The sequence below is a fragment of the Lissotriton helveticus genome, chromosome 4_1 (genome assembly GCF_964261635.1).
Source record: "Lissotriton helveticus chromosome 4_1, aLisHel1.1, whole genome shotgun sequence".
Classification (NCBI taxonomy): Eukaryota; Metazoa; Chordata; class Amphibia; order Caudata; family Salamandridae; genus Lissotriton; species Lissotriton helveticus.
In genome coordinates this window covers 2,054,114,369-2,054,136,789 of record NC_136063.1, presented here as the reverse complement: position 1 = coordinate 2,054,136,789, position 22,421 = coordinate 2,054,114,369, and positions in this window count along the sequence as shown.

Sequence of the window (22,421 nt, the reverse complement as noted above, 5' to 3'; positions counted from 1 at the left end):
TCCCTCCGCTATCCTTCTCACTCCAAGTACCAGACTAATATCCACCACTAAAAATACCTCATATTTCACAGTATTAATTCACCACTAATCCTTTATAGGCTTCCTGAATAGCGTGCGTCAACAAGCGATAAATAAATACAAACCTTTGTCCTCCTCTATCCTTCTGCTATCATTCCAAATCCAAATAACTGACTAACCTATCCACCACTTAAAATGTACTTGCATATTTCACAATACTAATTCAACACTAATCCTCTATGGGTCCCGGAGTAGCGTGCTACCCGCTGAAAAAGCGATTCGACGCCTCGTCAGGGGTAGTAAGCGTTATATAAATGCAATTACAATACAATACAAAGCAATACATGTGCAGTATCCATGCAGTCCTCTATCCACCTACACACTACTGATTCACACCTCCAATTACCCAGGTAGTACCCATGCAGTCCACTGCCACTCCCCGTGCACTCCTCTAATCACCCAGCCAGTACCATGTACTGATCCAATCACTCCACCATTACCCAAGCACTTATAAATTCACCATACACTCTCCTTGCAGTTCTCTAATCATCAAGTCAGTACCCAAGTAGTCATGCAATTACCGAGGCACTAACACATGCAGTGCTACAATCACCTGTGCACTTCTCATACAGTTCAGTAATCTCCCTGTTACTACCTATTCAGTCCTCCAATCCCTCATCCAGCAACATGCACTTATCCAATCAGTCCGCCAAAACCCAAGCACTTATAAATTCACCATGCACTTTCCTTACAGTGCTCATATTATCAAGTCACTACCGATATACCATTGCAATGACCCGGGCACTAACTCGTGTACTTCTACAATGCTTTGAGCACTGCCTATACAGTTCAGTAATCTCCCTTTTACTACCCATGCTCTCCTCCAATCACCCAGCCAGTCTCATGTCCTTATTTATTCACTGTGGCAAAACCCAAGCACTTATAAATTCACCATGTACTCTCTTTGCAGTACTCTAATTATCTAGTCACTACCCATGCAAAGACCCAGGCGCTAACTCATGTACTACAATCCCTTGAGTACTATCTATACAGTTCCCTAATCTCCTTATTACTACGTATGCATTCCTCTAATCACCCAGCCAGTCCCATGCCCTTATCTAATCAGTTTGCCAAAACAAAAGCACTTATAAATTGACCATGCACTCTCCTTACAGTACTCTAATCCTAAAGTTAGGAGTCCTAACTTTACTACTGCTAAACTGAGAAAAATCCGACCTTTAAGACTTTCGGTATTCACAGAAGGCATTTGGGAGTCCTAAAGTTTGGAGTCCTAACTTTACTACTCCTAAACTGAGAAAATCCTAACTTTAAGATTTTCGGTATTCACAGAAGGCATTTAGGAGTCCTTAAGTTAGGACTCCTAACTTCTGTGAATACCAAAATGGTAGCAAGTTTAGGATTTTGTCTTGAGTTAGTTCTCTGAATCGTGCCCGTACATTCTAAATACTTCACAAAGTCCTCCTATCAAATAATGAAATGTAAAATATAATTACTTTATTTTATTTATTTATTTTTTAAATAATACAATTAATTGAGCAGTGGGCCTATCTTGATAATAGAGTAGGCCAACAGTTTTACTTCCTGTTGACCACCCTGTGATCCATTATGATATGTGCCATATGTTCAGTCTGAATGAATACAAGCCTTATGACATAGTTTCTGTACCAATAGTATATATGGATTAATAACGTCAATTCTATATTATACGTGCATTATAATGACAGTTTTAAATGTTCCTTTATTACTAATAATCTTTGTACAGCCCTGAAGAAGTGGCTTGTATGTCACCTAACACATGTTGGCTGTGTGGTATGAATAAGATGCATACATGACAAAATAGAAATGTAATGAAGATGAAATTGTGGCTGGTACCTCTGAATCTGTACATTTACCCAAGCACTAAATGAGGAGGGGATACTGCGAGTTTGTTAGGGTGAAGGGAAGAACTGATGAACAGTTGACCAGCAATTACCTTTAATGGCACTATTGCGTAGCATCATTAAGGTGAAACATAGACTGGGTTAATTCAACCTCTTTTGTCTGATCCTCAAATCTTTGATTAATGTTGGGTTTACATATCTGGTTGAAGTGTGTTTGCATACACTAATCCAACAATTGAGATGTTTGAGCTCAGTTACAGTAGATGCTCCAAATGCCATACTGTTCGGTATTATTATTTGTATTGTGTTTAATATTTATGACAAAATTAATTCAATAAACAATTTCGAACACAAAAAAATAATTGGGGGATGATAAGAGTATTCCCATATGAACCTGTTTTTAATGGAATTAATTAGTGGTCCCATGCTCTTCATGCCACTGGAATCAAGCTATCCTGGCTGATGACGTCTGATAGCCAGAAACCGGTCCTAAGATGCTTGATTCCGGTCCAGGGAAGACATGGCTTGGTAGTTCAGGCTGGACGGTTCCCATGAGGCACAGGGTCAAGACTGATTTGCATATCGCCATGTTTGAACTGTGGTGGTGGGGTGAGCAAAATAACGATGGATTAAACCCAGATCTGTGACTGGGGGTGAATGTTTTGCCATCGTGCAACATTCCGTCCATCAATTGTGGTTTTTGCATTTGTCATCCCGAGTGGGTTGGGTATGCTCAGACGTGAGTCCCGTGCTGAATTAGTGGTCCACATTCTACAGTTAGCCAATTTGATAGTTTTCCTGAAGCTTATAATATGCTCTTATGTGCCTTTAGATTTTTTGCCATTGAAATAGAACCCCATTCAGGTGCTGACATCCAGCATGAAAGCATTTTTTGCAGATTGGGGCAGGGTGAGTCAACCCAGGTGTGTGCTGTTTGTTCTCCATGCCTCATCAAATGTGATGCACCCTATGATGTAAAGGCTTTACCCTGACTGTGGCTGAAGGGGCAGTCCCTTTTGCTTACTGATTTTGGGCCAGTAAGCACACTGCCATCAGCATTAATTTCATGAGCAGCAGGGTGGAGAATTAGACCATCTGCTCATTCATGGGAAGTCTTGTATGGACGCATTAGCCTTGTGAGGTCTCCCCAAGGAACTAATATGTGTTTAAAGGTTTTTTGGGAAAGAATAGTAAGAGAGGAGAGAGGCTGTGATTAGTTAGGAGGAGGCGGGTACTAGAGGATTGAGGGAAGTCATGGGTATGTCACAGGATGACATATTGTACACAAGTCAGTCAGTGCAGGCCATAGCATTTGGCCTAATTAGCAAAATAAAAAATATATTTGAAAAGGCATATAGTAAAAGGTGCTCCTAATTGCCCCCTTTTAAACAATAAGCAAGAGCAAAGGGAAAGAGTTACCACCAGAGAACTAGGGATTTAAGGCCACAAGGGTTGTAGAGTAAGTTGGGTGAGTGAATTGGAGTAAGAGTAGAACTATAATTTTTTGCTAAGGGGACAGGCCAGGGTCCGGTCATGACCCTGACCTCCTTGTATTCTCACTCCTCCTGTACCATTGTGTGTGGCAGGGCTTGTTGGACTGAACACACATCTTAATGCCTCCGTGGCAGTTCATGGAACTCATTGCCCCGTAGGCTTGACAACGTTCTTGGCATGGTAATTATCTCCCGGGGCCCTAGCCCACCGAGTCATGAAACACCAAAGCACAAACAGTAACATTCCCCCAAGGCCTTGTGGGTGACTCATCCTGACTAGGGTGATAATTGGCCTGACTCATCATGACTATGGTTATATTTGTGTCTCATAGGCACATGACAAGGGGGATAGTTGGGCTGACTCATCAGGATTCAGAATCAGTATTTATACAGCACTCAAACTATAGAGGCAGTGTTCGACTGGCCCACTGGTTGAAGAGGCAGTATCCTCCTTAGTGATCCTGCCACCTGAACGTCTCCACAATGCGGCTGAGCTTCTTCATGCCTGCAACTTCACACAGCTCTCCTGCAAATTGCCAATGCTTTGGACATCTCATCCACCGCATATCTAGCGACACAGAAAAGACCATCCATGCAACGACGGACTTACAAAATAAAAGAAGAAAACATGGGTAAGTACCATCTTTAAGGTTAGTGCGCTAAAGGAAAGAGTATCAGCCAAAGACCTGTATTTATGATGCTGAAAATCAGAAACAGGATAACTCTTGAAAATGGAGACATTTGGGTATTATTTAGTGTGCATACGAGGCCTTGGTATTAGCACCCAGTGACATTCTTATGTGCCATCCTTTATTATGCTGTAGTCTGTGAATCGAAAAACGGAAAAACGATGGATTTGGGCCCAGATCTTTGGACTGGGGTGAATGTGTGACATTGATCCACATTCTGTCCATCATTGTTGTGTTTGCAGTTACCGCTCTAAGTGTACTGGGGATGCTCAGACGTGAGTCCCAGTTACTCCACACCACTGGAATCAAGCTAGCCGGGCTGAAGAGAGGTGTTACCTCGAAACCGGGCCGGTCCTCGGATGCTTGTTTCCGTTCTGGGAAGGACATGGCTTTTGTAGTTCGGACTGGACTGTTCCCATGGGGCACAGGGTCAGCGCTGATTTGCATATCGCCATTGTCTAACCCAGGGTGGTGTGGAGTGGAAAAACGATGGATTTGGGCCCAGATCTTTGGACTGGGGTGAATGTGTGACATTGATCCACATTCTGTCCATCATTATTGTGTTTGCAGTTACCGCTCTAAGTGTACTGGGGATGCTCAGACGTGAGTCCCAGTTACTCCACACCACTGGAATCAAGCTAGCCGGGCTGAAGAGAGGTGTTACCTCGAAACCGGGCCGGTCCTCGGATGCTTGTTTCCGTTCTGGGAAGGACATGGCTTTTGTAGTTCGGACTGGACTGTTCCCATGGGGCACAGGGTCAGCGCTGATTTGCATATCGCCATTGTCTAACCCAGGGTGGTGTGGAGTGGAAAAACGATGGATTTGGGCCCAGATCTTTGGACTGGGGTGAATGTGTGACATTGATCCACATTCTGTCCATCATTGTTGTGTTTGCAGTTACCGCTCTAAGTGTACTGGGGATGCTCAGACGTGAGTCCCAGTTACTCCACACCACTGGAATCAAGCTAGCCGGGCTGAAGAGAGGTGTTACCTCGAAACCGGGCCGGTCCTCGGATGCTTGTTTCCGTTCTGGGAAGGACATGGCTTTTGTAGTTCGGACTGGACTGTTCCCATGGGGCACAGGGTCAGCGCTGATTTGCATATCGCCATTGTCTAACCCAGGGTGGTGTGGAGTGGAAAAACGATGGATTTGGACCCAGATCTTTGGACTGGGGTGAATGTGTGACATAGATCCACATTCTGTCCATCATTGTTGTGTTTGCAGTAGTCTGTGAATCCAAGAGCACACTCTTGCACACATTGTGTTCCCTATTGTGTGGTGTGAAAACATAACTTAGCTTTTGCGGGGAGTGCGGCAACAAAAAGGGTTACACCTGATTATTGGAAGTCTATGCAGCAATAGATTAATTATCAGGTAAGTGACTGTTAGTAGACACGTCAAAGACTGGAGGGAACATTTCATGACTGCACATTTGTTGAATAACCTCTCTACTTGTATTTGGAAAACAGTTCACTGTGCACTACATTACGCACACATCATGCCGCGGCTCTTCATGGCTAGGAAGGGTTGTACATACAACTCCAAGACAACAGTGGCTGTTCTCGCAAGTACGCAAGTCTCTGTGTTTGTTATTTTATCCCAACCCCTCTTTCTTGTGGGGCAGCCGTTGATTTACAGTTGCAATTCCCTGATCAAAGGCCATCCTAAGAAAGAAAGGAGGTCCAGCATCACCTCTGCGGACAAGAGCCGGGTGAGTGGTATGGCAGGTCTGGAGGAGGTTTTTCTTTAGTGAAAATGGGAATGCAATGGGCTGTGCAGGGATGGTTGGAGGAAGGAGGGCAAATCAAGTGGGGCCAAAATGAGTTGCGGAGGATAAGAATAGAGTGATAGAGGGCAGTTAAGCAGCTACAGGAACTGACATTGTTGCTAACAGCAAAAATTGTGATTATGAGGGCCAACCATTGCTAGTTTGCTGAAAAGTCTAGTCAGATGCAGGTATACAAGAAGATGGGCAGAATATACAAAGGTGATGTTAGAGCATAATCAGTGGAAACAATTTAAGGAAAGGCAGGTCAAGAAAGCCATAGGAGTGGAGGAGGTGGCAACAGAGGTCCTGTAGAGAGAAGATGCAGTGGGGACAAAGGTTTTAACAGAGCAGGAAACAGATGGTAGTATGGTTGGGGGCCTTAGATCTGGTAAAGGGGGAGAGGGCCCAATAAGAGGTAAGCAACCGAGGGGTGATTTGGTAGGGTAAAGGAGGAAAATTGGTAGAGGTGTGAGAGAATATAATGGGAAGAAGCCAGCGGTAACAGCACTTCACATCTCTGTAGAGAGAAGCAGGTTACATCCGCAGAGATAAGGGGACACAGGGAACAGCAGAGGCAAATTAGGCTAAGGACAGATGGACATGGGCATAATGAGGTCGTGTTGGGGGGTTAGAAGTGTGGTACAGTAGCAATTAGTTCACAGAAGGAGTATTTCAAGGATAAAATTGAAAAATTGAAGGAGAAAAGAGGGGCTGGGAAAAGAGTAAAAGTAGGCAGGCCATTAGAGATGAGTAGTGGGGGAATTATTTGACAGGGATCAGGGATGTGGGGTAGCAATTAAAAGAGTGAGAGACATAGGATGTAGGAGAGTAGGATCTGCTTTCTATGGTTACCCCCACTTTTTGCTGATGTTTCACTGTTTTTTACGTTAGTCTGGCTGGGGCCCTGCTATCCAGGAAGACAGCCTAGCTGCTTCCTCGCTAAATTTATTGCAAGTACTTCAGGTACACTCTAGATTGGTTACTGGGGTACCCTTGTGAGACCCCTGGGAAGCCTTACAAAATTACACCACAGGACTGCTACTGCAACCTGGGTAAGGTGCATGCACCCCTTACTAAGATAAAGGTTACCTATATCTACCTTAAATCACTGCACATAGAAACCTATGAGTCACCCCTTTGGCAGGCCGTATCAATCCTGAAGGCAGGGTGCTTGGTTTTGTGTAAGAGGGTGCCCATGCAAGAGTTGGGCCCCTCTGTAGCGTTCAGAACCTATTCTCTGAGGCTGTTCTATGATGCAGCCAGACCATATACTCTTACATGCATTATAACCTCGAGGTAAATGCTAACTTTGGAATGGCAGCATGGAAACATGTTGTGTTTGGTGTTAAACACTTTAGAATTCTACCCCCTCGCCAGTCCTAGCGGCGTGGTAGAATTCCACCCTTCTAGAGGGAGAGACATGTACACACTGGTATACCCGGTACCAGTCTAAAAGAGACCTGGCATCACAAAATGGATGCTGCAGCCACAGACACGAGTCTGGCCTCCTTCTGCTGACCGAAACTCCAGCAGGGGAGGCCTGAACAATAGATTTCCTGTCACAGGGAGGTGTAACCACCTCCCAGACAGGCTTTAGTGTATTGGGGCTGGGTGGGTGCACTCTGAGAGAGCCTTGAAGTCTGCACTGGGGGCACATTTGGTGTCCCTGTGCATAGCCCAGTTGAAACCGGTTGTAGGGGCTACCACCCCCTGCTCAGGTGCGAAACTGGACAAAGGAAATGGGTGTATCCACCCCTCTTCCAGACCCTCAAATAGGTGGGTCCCAATAGTATATTCAACCCCTTTCTTAGGTATAAGTAAGGAAACCCTGGCAGCAGGATTTTTAGATTACACCTGAACGAAACTCTGCTACAGGATCCTGGAACTTCAATGCTCTACTAATGTCTAGAGGATGGAACAATCTCCCTTGCGGTCAAGGAGTGACACCCCTGCTTGGCAGGTGCCAATAAAGCATTTTCCGGTTTGCATCTCCGAAGCTCCCGACGGAAGAGGATTTCCAGACTTCTCTGAGGCCAACCTGAATCCCCAGCAAAGCTGAGACTCGCAGCCCTCGTGAGTGACTTGGAACCGGAACTCCTGTACACCGTGCACATTTGCAAGGCATTGACTTCTCGACGTCTCTTGAAGTCATGCTTTGCGTTACTTGGAGCCCAAGCCCCGAGCACCTTTTGTACCAAAGATTGTGTGCCTACACTCCACGAGTGTTCCGTGAGCCCGCTTCTTGCATATTCCCTCGAGGCTCCTTCACATTCCCTGGTCCTTCAACTGGTGGGTCCCTGTGAAGGCAACTCTGATTATCCTTGAAATTGTCTGGTTGCGCCAGAGGTGCCCTGACTCCCCACCACGTGGTGAGTCCCTCGGACCTTGCTGGTTTACACCGAAGCATTTCTTCACTTTCTACATGAGTTGCTGTTGCCAAGGCTTGTTGGGTCCAATCTGGGTACCGACACTGCAGCACTCGATATCCTTTGTGGCACAGCTTGATTCCAGATCCTGGTCGTCATCGAAGCCTCCTAGTCCTCGTGGCTGAAGAGTCGAGCTTCACATCTTTCACCTGAAATCACCCGACATTGGTGGACATTCGACTCTCTTGCCCCTGGTCACTGGCAAGTGACCTAGACTCTGTCCCCTCTGCTTTCAGGGTTTTCTCATCTTCGATCCAGGCTTGGATCATCCCGGACACTTTCCACTTGTACGGCAGCAGCACTTTGCAGCAGATCGCCATTGAAAACGACGATGATTCCCGACACCAAAAGACACCTATGCACCCAGCTTCCCTGGGTGAGGTAACTCGAGTACTCCAGTAGTGTCTACGGCCGGACGGAGAGCCGGGGGATTCGAAATACGGATCTGCGATGCACCATAAGTACCGATTTCAGAACTACGATAGACAGCCTTCAAAAGGTTCTCACATACGCTAGAACTTTGAGAGCACGGCCGGACAGAGAGCCTGGATATTCTAATTACAAATCTGCAGGACACCATAAGTACTGATTTTAGAGCTGTCATTCACAAACCTTCAAAAGGATCATATATACACTTGATCCTTGACTCATGTAACAGATTGTATGATTCAAAGACCAACGGGACAGCTACTTACTAGGAGAACAGAATTTATTTTAATCCCAGGCCGCAACTTGGCCGGGAATGAAGTATAACCGGCTGGAAGGCTAGATGTATCCCACAAGAGTGACACAGCCCTGAGGAAGTCGCGGGTTACTTGCCCAATAGCGACCAAACACGTGTTGGTGGGAACTACTGGAATGAACAATAAAACAACCAGAACAGAAGGAAAACTGTTATTTTTCACCAGAATATGATTGCATTTTTATGATAATCTCTAAGTGAATTGTGCATTTATGTGTGCAAGGATACTGTAAAATGTGATGTATGGTCTTGTATAGGATCTGACTGATGGGGTTGAGGATGATAACCCCCTCCCTAAGCACCATAACAAAGTAAAACTGCGAGTATAATAAAAAAACAGGACTAAGTGTAGCGCCACAATCACTAGATACTTCAAATCATCCCTAAAAGTATACATTGAAACCTCTAAGGGGCTGTTTGGACTGGTGCAAGGTTCCCACCATAACTAGTGGACAGCATATGCCAGGCCAACTTCCCACATAGAAGAGACAAGGAAAAGAAGTGGCAAGATGGGGGAGAATCCTGAAGGGGTGTGTAGGGGTCAGGGAGTCAAGAAGAGTGGGGACGATCTGGATATGATCCTGGGAGCATTGGATGGGTTGAAATGAAAGGTGGTAAAACACTAGATAGGAAGGAGTGAGACACAAACGGAAGGATCAGAGGTGATAAAGATACCAGAGCCGGGACACCTGAATAGAGAAGCAGTGTGGTATTTCAGTCTTTCAACTACAGTGAAGTATTAGTCATATTTGTTGAGTAGGAATGAGGAAGTGGTCATAGCCGCTCACATTTCAGAGGAACTCCATGCAAAGTTGCTCAAACCATAGTATTTCCCATGTTCCCATTCTTATCAGGAGAAGGGGAATAAAAGGTTGTAGCACAAGAGGGTGATGGATCACCGACTGTGCCAACACGCTCGTCCCCATCCAGAACTCTGACAGACCACACAACAAGAAAGCCACCTGGTTCACCACGAACCTCCGAGAATCCAAGCGCTCCTGCGGACGACTGGAGAAAGCATGGAGAAACAGCAAATCCTGAAAGCACTCGCCGGCTACAGGGCCGCCACCATGGCACACCATCAACTTATCAGATCTACAAAGAAAAACTTCGTTCAGGACTGAATCCTCTCCAAATCCCACACCTCCAAGGAACTCTTCACCATCAATCAAGAATTCATCAGACCCCACAGCAAAACCACCAACATCTCGCCCTCCCACGACCTCTGCAACAAATTCAGCTCCTTCTTCCACCAAAAGATCAGGAAACTATGACAATTTTGACGACCAAGACCAAGGCACCGACCCAACACTACCCACCAGCTACGCCACCCAGCAGACCCACAGAAGTCACTGCAAAAACCCGACGGTCCTCAAGAACTACAGGCCTATCTCTCTCCTCCCCTTCAGTGCCAAAGTCATCAAGAAGATCATCAACATCCAGCCAATGCACTTTATGGAAACTAACAATATCCTTGACTCATCTCAATCTGGATTCCGCAACAACTAAAGCACCGAGACGGCCCTCCTAGCCACCACCGACGACATCCACACCCTCCTCAATCAAGGACACACTGCAGCTCTCATTCTACTGGACCTCTCAGCAGCCTTCAACACTGTCTCCCACTGCACACTAGCTGCCAGGCTCCACGATGCTGGCATTCAGAGAACAGCCTTAGACTGGATCTGCTCTTTCCACTCCAGCAGAACACCAAGAATAAGACTCCCGCCCTTCCTCTCCGAACCCACAGAGATCAGATGTGGAGTACCCCAAGGATCCTCTCTCAGCCCCTTCCTCTTCAACCACTACATGGCCTCTCTTGCAACCATTGTCAGAAAACACGGACTTAGCATAGTACCCTACGCAGAGGACACCCAGCTCATCCTCTTCCTCACCAAGGCACCCAACATCACCATGCACAGTTTCCAGGAAGGAATGAAGGACGTCACATCCTGGATGAGCATCATCTGCCTGAATCTCAACTAGGAGAAACAGAGTTCCTCATCCTCAGAGCCACCCCCGATGCGTGTGACAACACCTGGGTCCCCCGCCAGCGGAAACCCTCCCACCACCATTAACCACACCCACAATCACGGCATCATACTCGACTCCACACTCACCCTGAACCAACAGATCAATGCTGTGTCCTCCACATGCTTAAACACCCTCTGCATAGTCTGCAAGACATTCAAATAAATCCCTCCGACTGCAGGAAGACTATCACCCATGCACCAATCACCAGCAGGCTGGACTACGGAAACGCTCTCTCCGCCAGAATCAACAAATCACATCTTAGCAAACTCCAGAACTTCCAGAACGCTGCAGCCAGACTCATCCTCAGCATCCCATAACAAGGGGTGGGCGGAATATGCGTAGTTCCCCTACGCAAAAGTCTGCGAAACGGCAAGAAATCTCTGTAAGCACGCGGCATTTCACGAGCATGCGGAGATTTCTTGTTGCACCCTTTGTAATATATGCAGGGTCTCAGAGGTAGATGAGCATTGTGCCAGAATTAATCCTGCCCTGCATATTTAAACAAGAAGATGCCACTGTTTTGTGCAATTCCTCTACTCAGCCAGAGTACTTACTACTGGCTAATCAATAAGTGCTATGCTACCTCGTTGGGTACATGTATAGCGCTTTTCCTACACGACAGCTGCCTAATTGGCCAGTGACCATGTGTGTCTGTAACTTTGCTACCATGCTGAATGGTGCCGGGGTCCCTTGAGTGAGCTGTCCATCAAAGTGGGTAAAGGGTGTGAAGAAGTTGCATACCGCTAGTGTGTGTGGGAAGCAGAGCTTCTATGCGAGTTCACATGCCTCCTATTTATAAAGGATCAGAGACCGATCAGAGCAGCAGATGAGGAGAAAAAACCTCCTGGTCACAGGAACTTCATGGAAACTGCGCTCGAGAAAGCCATGGATGCAAAGACCTCCCTCAAGCATCACAGCTAATTTACAACTGGAGATATGGGGAGAAATCACACCTGCCCAGCCTTGACCGAGCTCACAAGGTTTTTTGGCTGATTAATGTGTTACAGAATTTGAGCTTCTACTCGGGCTCCTGCTTTATTTATATTTGTATGTGCTTCCTGGTGAGGTTTAATTAATACCTCATCAGTACTGAAAAGCACTTCGGCGCTAGGTTGTTGGGACAGTGCGATTTTAATGCTGACAAATGTAGCGTAGGATAAGACTTAAGGTCTCCCTCTTTCCTGATACATTTGACCACTCACTGATAACTTGTGCATATTTGGTTTTGCCTAGTGGTTTCTATATAATTGAAAAACAAAGCATAAAATCTAGATCAATACATTTAAGAGGCGCTTCTAGAGCCCGAGTTAAAGGTAATATGAGAAGAAAGTTGGAATCTGTCTAAAGACAGTTTTTGGCAATTGCACCTCCGCGGAGAAAATGTGGATAATAGAATGGACGGAAGGAACACAGTATGGAGGTGATTTCTTCTATGAGGCGCACTAACAAATCAGCCAAATCAAAGACGTACAGTATATGGCTGTTGTCTGATGTTCTCAGTAGAGCAATCCAGTGTAAACGTTTAGGCACTCATTCTGATCTGAGTGGGTAAATCACACGGCAATGTCAACATGGAGGAAACCATGAACATCTGCTTTAATGGCATTTAGCGCGAGAACAGAGAATCTCTGTTCCAATATTTCTATAGAGAGAGTGTGACATAGCCAGGGCTGTCAGCTTCAGATCTGTCCTCATGACCCTGAATTCCGTTCCGCTGCGGACCGCAGAAGTTTGGACATTTCCGCGTACTGCGCGGAACGAGGAAATACAGAAATTTCAGAAGTTCGGCGAGCGGAACGGAATTTGCCACCCACTCTGACCCATAACATGACCCCTTACCCAGCCACTCCGCGACCTCCACTGGATCCCCATAGAAAAGAGAGTTACCTTCAAGCTGCTCACACACACCTAAAAAGCCCTCCACTACCTCAACGAAAGAATCTCCTTCCACGGCCCCCAAGAGATACCTCCGCACTGCCGACCTAGCCCTTGCCAAAATCCTACGCATCCGCAGAGCCAGAACGGGGGAAGAGCTTTCTCCTACATCGTGGCCAAGACCTGGAGCGAACTCCCACTCTTCATCAGACGAAGCCCTACACAGCAAGCCTTCAGAAAAGACCTCAAGACCTGGCTCTTCAGATGACCTCAGAGCTTCCTGAACCCCGCACCCCAGCACCTTGAGACCCTTACGGGTGAGTAGTGAACTCTATAACTCCCTGATTGATTGAGTGATGTATAGGTTGATCAGGAGAAGTCGTCGTCAAGGCAACATGTGTGTGAAATGTTTGCCAATTGAAGACAGGCATTCGTGATTAGAATGCATATAATGTGAGGAAAGAGGCCATGCCTTACTTGAGGGCTCCTATATTCAGGGAAAAAATCAGAAAATTGTATGATGGTAATAGAAACAGCAAAGCATGACCCTATCATGATGACGTGTTTAAAAGATAAACAGGGAAGGATCGAAGGTTTAGCAGGTCACATAGGCTTACTGATTATTGGATGGATGTAGATAAAAGAGCATAAGACACTTTTGGTCACTTTGGACAAAGAGAAGAATTGGTTTAAAAAGACAGCATAATGATTAAAAGTAAGCGCTTTGTGTGTAGGTTTGTGATTTGTTGAGAACCGCTAATTATTTCAATTGCCTTTCACTGAATTTGTACTGGGTTACTTAGAGAGAAAAGATTATATTTTCCATGAAATTAAGGGCTTTACTTAGCAATTATGTGAGAATATCTGTCCAGGAAGGTAAGGAGGCCCCTCCCAATGGCACTCCTGCTCATAACTTGACAACCAATGTTGGTTTACACACACGCATTTGGTTTAAACAATTGAATAAGATCTCTGCGAATGAATGGTCCTTGCATCTTCCTCCCTATGGTAATTTAGATTTGAGAATACTCAAAAACTTGAGGCAATTGTTTTATGAAATAAAGCCCTTACCTAGAGGAGCCCAATAATAGCCTTGAATGCCTGGTAGTGTGTAGCACATGTACAGGAGAAGGAAAGATGTCGAAATAAGACCAGAAGGACAGTTTGTGGCTGGCTGGATGCAAAGTGGGAGGCAAAATAGCAGGCATGGAGAAAAAAAATGATGTCATTGAAAGAGTCAGGATATAGCCTGTCCTCACTTTTGAAGAACAGGGAGAAAGAAAGCACAAGGGGGGTGAGACTGAAGCAAAGTATGATGAAATTAGCAACAGTGACTCCAGTGATGAGTTTTTGGATGATTTGTTGGCCTCTCGTCCCCCATCTTATAACATTGCTCAGCTGGGAGGAAGAGAGTCAAACAGTAGGAGGACCCCCACCCATTGTTGACCTGAGTGCAAGTGCATTAACATTAACAGAACAAGAAACTCAAAGGAGGGCCTACCCATAGTTACAGGTATGCCTGGGGAAGCATCAGCCCTCCTAATAGTGCCACCAAGCACCGTTGTTGTCACCCCAGCCCAGCCCTAGTCTTTCTTCTAGACATAACTGTTCCCATTGTTCTAAGCACTAGCGCTATCATAGATCCAGGAGCGAGGCCCTAAACAGTGACAACCCCTGTTGTTAATGTGCCTCTTGTGGAAGTTGATAAAATGTGCTGAGTCAGACACCCCAGAGGATGAAGAGGCTCCAGCAATGACACTGGTGTTTGTGAAAACGAGGATTGAGTTTGAAGAGGTCATAAAGGGAACACTGAACATGGAATTTATAAATGGACCAAGAACTTCTGTTTCTGTGCAGAGAGGCTGCTAGGCATGTGTGAGTTAACGAAGCTTTACAGAGAATAGTTGTAGAGTATGGGCTTGATTTGTCTAAGAGTCAGTCTTTGCAGAAGAATTTTAGAATGTTTATGACTGAGGAAACCCTTAACAATATGGAAACAACTGAGTTAAAATTACATTTGAGAGAATTGGTTAAGAACATTCAGAAAGTGAGTGATACTCAAAAGATCAAGGAGCAGTTCGCTAATAAAGTGAGGAAGAAGAAAAGGTCAATGATACTGGAGGGCCAGATGGTGAGGTTAAGAGAAGCACCTCTGAGGCTAGGGCCTACCTCTTAAGAAAAGTACGTGTGGTTGCTTATGTGCATCTGCCTTGGAGTTGTGTTGATCTTTTCACATTAACTAATCAATTTCAAAAATTGAGAGAAAACCCTTATTTGTGGTATGCATACGTTGACAGATTTGTTAAGCTTTCAAAGGTGCTTTGGGAAGATCTGAACACCTTATTTCACAATGTTGTCCTAATGATTTGTTGGCTGTATGTAGGGTGCCCGTTCAGCGGCTGAATCCAGAGCTGCAGAGGGATGCTCAAACACATGCCCCCTGTACTGAAGGTCTGGAGAAATATAATCAGGTAACTTTTTGAAAACTAAGGCTGAGGACTACCCAAGAATATAAAGTGTCATTGCATGTCTACTATGAACGGCTTAAGTGTTTTCTATCATCATAGCAACATTAAAAGTACAGAACGAGGACACCTCAGTAATTTTGTATTCCAGTTTGTTCTTTGGTTGCATCCAGTGATTAGCTCACACATCCAAAAAAATGTGATTTGTTGCCAATCAAAGCCTTTAGATGAAATCATGAGATATGCAGAGTATTGCAGAGATAGCAAGGCAAAAGAAAGTCAAGGGGAGCTACATGTTGGCTCTGACAAAGTTAGGCTAGAAAAGACTTTGTGAATGGTCCATAGCTCGTGAATCCTGGTAATGGTTTTAGTGGTGGTACTGAAATGCAGGGATTTGGATGTCAAGGTTTGTTGGCAGTTAATTCAGGATAAGAATGGTGTTCCACAAAGTAGATGGCAAGGAGCGCTGGTTGAGGAAAATTTGGGAATGGATATAGCCACATTGAAGAAGAGAAAGCTGTGTCATTATTGTGATAAACTAGACCACTGAAAGTGTGAATGTAGATCAGATCGAAATTGAATGCAATTTTTTGGCCAAGTGCCTAATGTGAATGTTACGTCAACTTCGAATACGAATTCCGAAACCTAATCTGCCCCAAACCCTGTTAATGTAGCATAATCTAAATGCCACCAGGCTCAAAGGGCTCTGTGAAAAAGAAAGTCTGGGTTTATTCTGGCAAGTATATCGGCATGAGTAAAGACCTTGAACATGTAAAGATCACAATACAGTAGAAGGCACAGTTTCCTCAAATGCCACAGTACAGTCTTTCACCACCGCTCACATCTGTAATTCACTTCATGTTAGAACAGGGCATTTTAAAGGAGATTTTAGGGCGCCCCTGTAGCTCCCGAATCATAGGCATTTAGAAACCAAATAAGAAGTGGCAGGTTGTGAAAGACCTGCTATCAATCAATAAATCAGGGATTTATTTAAGTGTGCTACCACCCATGAGGGTCTCAAGGCGCTGGGGTGTGAGCAGCTCTAGTCAATCGAGGAGCCAGGTCCTGAGGGTCTTCCTGAAGATGTGCAGGGTGGAGGCGAGTCTGATGTCGATCGGGAGCTCATTTCTGGTGTTTGCCACGATGTAGGAGAAGGTTCTGCCACCAGTTATTGCTCTGCGGATGCTCCGGGGTCTTGGATACGTAGAAGGAGATTCTGTTGTTGAGATATTGGGATCCGGTATTGTGGAGGCATTTGTAGGCATGGATAAGTATCTTGCAAATTACTCTCTTCTCAACAGCGAGCCAGTGGAGATTGCGCAGGTGTTGGGTGTTGTGTTTATGTCGAGGGATGCAGAGGCGGTGTCTGGATGGTCTGGAGTTGGCGGTGCAGAGACTTGTTGATCCCAGCATATAGGGCGTGTCCGTAGTCCAGTTTGCTGGTTATGAATGCGTGGGTGACGGTCTTCCTTGATTCTGGGGGAATCCGTGTGAAGGTCTTTCTGAGGATGTGGAGGGTGTTAAAGCAGGTGAAGGTGATGCCGTTGAGCTATCAGGTCATGGAGAGGGAGGAGTCGAGTACAATGCCAAGGTTCCGGGCATGGAACCTTGGCATTGCTTGGCATTGCATTGCTTGCATGCGGTCGCCAACTTGATGTTGAGGACCGCGAGCAAGCAGAAAATTACCGCTGCACTACGCTACGCATGTTTGCACTCTGCTACGTGCAGTTCTTGCAGTGCGAAGTAGCGCAAACTTCGCAAACTACGCAGGCTTAGCGTAGTGCTTTGCCCTGGCCTAGTCTTCAGTGGTGACTGGGGTCCAGGAGGAGATGGTGGGCTGGCTGGCGTTGCTGGAGGAGGGAGTGATTTCGGAGTCAGGCATCAGGTCATTTAAGTTGTCATATAGGCCCTTGATTTTCAGATGGAAGTAGGAACCAAGCTTGTTGCAGAGGTCCTGGGAGGGGATGATGTCCATGGTTTTGCTAGGGGTTTGATGAATTCCTGGATGATGCTGAAGAGTTCATTGGAATTGCTGGAGTTGGCGAGGATCTTGTTCTGGATGAAGGTCCTTTTGGTGGATTTGTGGTGTTGGTGATATTCCGTCTTAGCATTCTTGTAGGTGGTGTAGTCTTCCACAGATTTGTTGTTTCCCCAGTTCTTCCTGAGACGTCTGCAGGTGTGTCTGGCTTCTTGGAGGTCGGTGGTGAATTAGGTGGCCTTTCTGGGGTGCCGTCTGTCGGGTTTGCGTAGAGGTGCGAGCTCGTCTGCGCAGTTGGTGATCCATCTATGGAGTTCTTTGGCTGCGTGGTTTACGTTGGTCGAGGTGATGGGGGAATCGCGGTTGTGAGTGGAGTTGAGCTGCTCCTCAGTGACCTTGCTTCAGCTTCTTCATGGACGGCAGGGTGTAGGTTTGGGCAGTGTGTGTTTGTTGACAGGGAAGTGTACACAGTGGTGGTCCGTCCATGGGGGTTGCATGGTGTGACTGAAGCGAATGTTGTTCCCACCTGCGTAGATGGGATCTAGGGTGTGTCCTGCCTTGTGGATAGTGGTGCTGATGAGCTGTGTCAGTCTGATCTTGGTGAGGTTGTCGAGGAAGGTGGCGGAATGGGGGTCGCTGGGGTTGTCGAGGTAGAAGTTCAGGTCTCTGATGATAATGTAGTCCGTGTAGGTGATGGCGATGGCGAGGGGTGCGATGAGGTCAGCGATGGTAGTGGCGAAAGAAGGGCAAGGTCCTGGGGGTCTCCAAGAGACAGAAACAGAATAGAAAACAGAAACAGAACAAGGCACAACAACAAGATACAGGGCACTGACAAAGACATATAAAAAATGGGCACAGAAAAAGACAACAGCGGCCTCGAACACCTACCAGGCGGAGGTGAGATGGGTCAGCGGCACAGACAGCGGAGCTGCTGGGGAGAGTGCAGGTCTCAGACCAGGAGGTCAGAGGTCTTGCTCGCGCTCCCTTGCAGTGGCCGCAATTAAATAGGAAAGGGAAAGGGGAGGTGGGATCAGGAACCAGCAGGGGGTAGGGGCTGCAGGGACAGTAGCGACGGGAAAGGAAACAGGCTCCAGGACACAACGAGGCCAAAAACAGAACAAGGCACAATAACATCAAAAACCAGAACAGAACCAGAAAAGAAAACAAGAACAGAACAAGGCACAGCAACAAGATACAGGGCACTTACAATAACGGATGAAAAAACAGGCACAAACACAGAAACAGACAACATTGGCCTTGAACATCTACCAGACGGATGTCAGCGGGGTCAGCGGCAGAGGCACATACAGCAGAGCTGTTGGAGAGAGAGCAAGTCTCAGACAAGGTGGTCAGAAGTCTTGCTAAAGAATAATAATATTCTTGTCATTACTCTGTGTAATGAGTACCTACACTTTTATAGTTCAATTTCAAGAAATGTTCGTGCATGTTTACTCTCTAAGGGAACACATGGGCTTTGCCCAAATATAATCCATACTCCTTTCTGCATTATGGCATTATGGCTGGAGTCTCCGGTGCTTAAGAACATATTAGTCTTCAGCCAGCACCAAATAACTAAGCAAATCAAATAATTGCATATGATGACACACATGTGATAAGCATATATCCTAAAATAAGATATATTAATAGCCAAGGTCCACGAGCATGAAGCACACAATGTGCAATTTGTCGGTAGCTTAGTTATAAACGTTCCTTTTACTTGTTAATCACTGTATTTATGCTGCATTTCTTTGCAATTATATGCCTCACCAACTCGACCCAAAGGTATTGGAGTGCTTTACATGAGCATCAGTTATATTACACAAGGTCACACACAATAATTATTTTCAGGCATAGGAGGATTCGGGGCCTATTTCGCGCAAGGCATGGCAGCAACCAAAGTTGCTCCATTGTGTTGCTAGAATGAGAGAGAGCTGAGCAGTGCCATATCTACTAAGATATGGCTCTCTTCAGCTTCCACCATGCGCTGGCGCACTCGAGGCTGCTTAGCTGCAACGCAGGCACCCTTGCCCAATGGTGTAAGGGTGCCTGCATTACGAGCAGGGTTGGTTTTGTACAGGAAAGTGTATACCTTGCTGCACAGAAAACAATCCTTGGAGGCACATTCATCTTTCTATGTGTGGTACAGAATGCAGCACATATGGAAAGAGGAAGTCGCAAGGAGAAATAAAGTTATTTCTACTCGTTAAGCCTGTTGGGTAGTTGCACCTTTTTTGGCTCAAACCTTGGCTTAAAAGTCTTTGTAAATCTGGATTTGCAACTCATTACATGTATGGATACATGGGAATGCCCATGCTGCACCCATGTAATGCCGACCTGATGCAAATTATTAGGAAAAAATCCAGTGTTTTGAGAGCTGCAGCATTTTAGGGCGAATATTTAGAGGCAAAGGTACAAATTATACAGCTAAGAAGTATCTGATAGATGTTTTGTTTGACTTAGATCACAGCTTCTTATTAACACACTACTGGCTCACTTGCATGGTTCAATTTTTTAAGATGTTATTCTTTGTTTATTAGTGATCAACTGAAATTAGAGGGCTGCAATGACTATTGTGACACGTTCACCCCAGGTTGAGCTGCAATTTTATCACCACGAAAGAAAACGATCTCCTTTGTAAGATACTCTTCACACTTTCTGTCTATAAGTCTCTTATTAAAATGAGCTCTAAAATATGTTCATTATTTACATGAATTGATTAAACATGCATGATGAGCAGGCTGGTTTTTCGTTGATTCATTTTTAACATAACATAACATAGCTCAAATAATGTATTGATTCTTCTTTTAATCTTTTTTGGCACTTCGCACTTTAATGGACTTGATTGTCTAAACAAATTATTTTTGATTGATTGATTGATTGCCTACCTGATGCAAAGTAACCCAATGCGTTACTGTTCCCTGCGTGGCTTAGTAAATGCCAAAAAGGATGTTTCGTTGGAATGCAACACAAAAGTGGCAAAACCCCTATTCAAAGTCATAGAAAATCTGCCCAGAATCATAGGATGTTGAGTCAACACAGAACCTAGTGCGCCAGTTCCAAAGTCTGCAGCGTATGCAGTAACGACACATCCCCTTCCCCGAAAAGCACTGTTTCAAAAACAAAAATGTTCTCAGCATACTCCTATGATTCGCAGGGAGAAAACCCAATTTGAAGACATGCCGCCCTTCCACCGAAACAATTTCACGTGCAAATTACCCAGTTCTGGGTGGTATTCTGCTTCTGACAACGTCCGCCGAAAAACAGTTCCAATTTGCAGACTTTCTAAAAATACTTTCAAGCAGATTCCAATTCCAGTGTCCGCTCATTATTGCTTCTGTAATGCTCTGCATGCTGCGGTAAGTTGAAGTCACATAAACGATGTGAAACGATGGACAAAAAGTGTTCAATTAACTCGAATTTCCCATTAGTGACCAGCGCTTCCTGATTTATATTATCTCTGAAGGCTTCTCTGCCTCTTTCCTTCATAACTTCACTGATAGCAATTAAGGTGGAATGGCAATGTGTTAGCATAATCCTAAATTAAACTTAAAGTCAATACCATTTAACAGGAAAGAGAAATAGAATTAAACCGATAAATATACCGCAAAGTGCTTTCAGTGAAGTTTGCAGTTAATAGAAAGTAGAGGCTTTTGTACAACTGAGCATTTTTGTGGTTTTATCTCAGTAGATTTGCACAATTCACACTGATTGCAATGTATTATCTATGCTAAGTGAACGGGTGCAGCGGAAAGATTGTTCACCCTTTTGACGTCACTGACACTTAAACACCATATGAAAGTGCACTTAGCACATGACTCGTGTATGATTTAACAAACTAATGCAAGTGTTGCACTTGATAATATTAAACAGTGTCTTCACAGCAGGATTAGAGAACTTACATAAATGTTTTATCATAATTGTGGGGCCTATTAGGATGGCGGGTGGATCGCCCCCGCCGATCCGCCTGGCATCCTGCCATGAATGACCCCCAGCAACCTTAGGATGGCTGGGGGTCTGTGGCGGACGGAAAGACTATCCACCGCTTTTCCGCCTAGCGACTCGTCGACCGGGCGGAAAACGAGTTTGATATGGTCTGAAAGACACCGCTATCCATATTATGATCATGGCGGTGAGCAGCCTTTCCATGGCGGTGTTGCCGCCATGAAAAGGCAGGCAGTTTCTGCTATTGGGGGCCCATTGCGGGCCCCCAGGATGTTGGGGACATGGGGTGCACTTGGGTGGGGGTACCACAGGTACCCCCCTACTTTGGCATGGACAAGGCACCTCCCTACATTGGCATGGACAAGGTGGCAGGCAGTGCGCGGTGCCCGTCACCTTGTGCATGCCAATGCACAACGTGCATTCCCAGCATTGTGGCGGGTGGTACTGTGAGCACCGCCCGCCACATTGCTGTGAATAGGGGATGCCACCGCCACAGTGGCATCATAATTGCAGGTGTGGGACCGCCACACCCCTGGCGGACGGTCCCGCACACCATAATGTGTTTGTCCGCCTGCCATCGCAATGATGCCCTAAGTGTGATTAATAAAGAATCATCTATATTCAGTAGAAAAAGTATTCACCATAGAGATGAAATGTAACTTTCCAAATGTGTATGCTAGTTCACCTGAATAACATCTAGCGAACTCAAACTGTTATCAGAATATTACTCATAGATGCAGAAAGTAATCCTGCTAAAAACGATATTTGATTTATGTAATGTATGCACTAATGTTTGATAGATTTAAATGTAGTTCTTAGTTACATTTACCATGTATTTTGGTGACTTATTTAATATTATATGAGGTAGGGAACCTAATGTATTAAAAACACATATTCATTTGTGTTTAATAATGCGCACACGCACTAAATGTGCACAATTGAAAATAATGCTAAAGGTAACATGAGACGGTCTGTATTTACCCATGCTGCCTAAAGCTGTTTTTATTTTTTGCTAACTGCACATGTTTTTTCAGGTATTCAGATACATTGTTAGTTTAGAACAGATACAATAATGCACTAGTGATAGG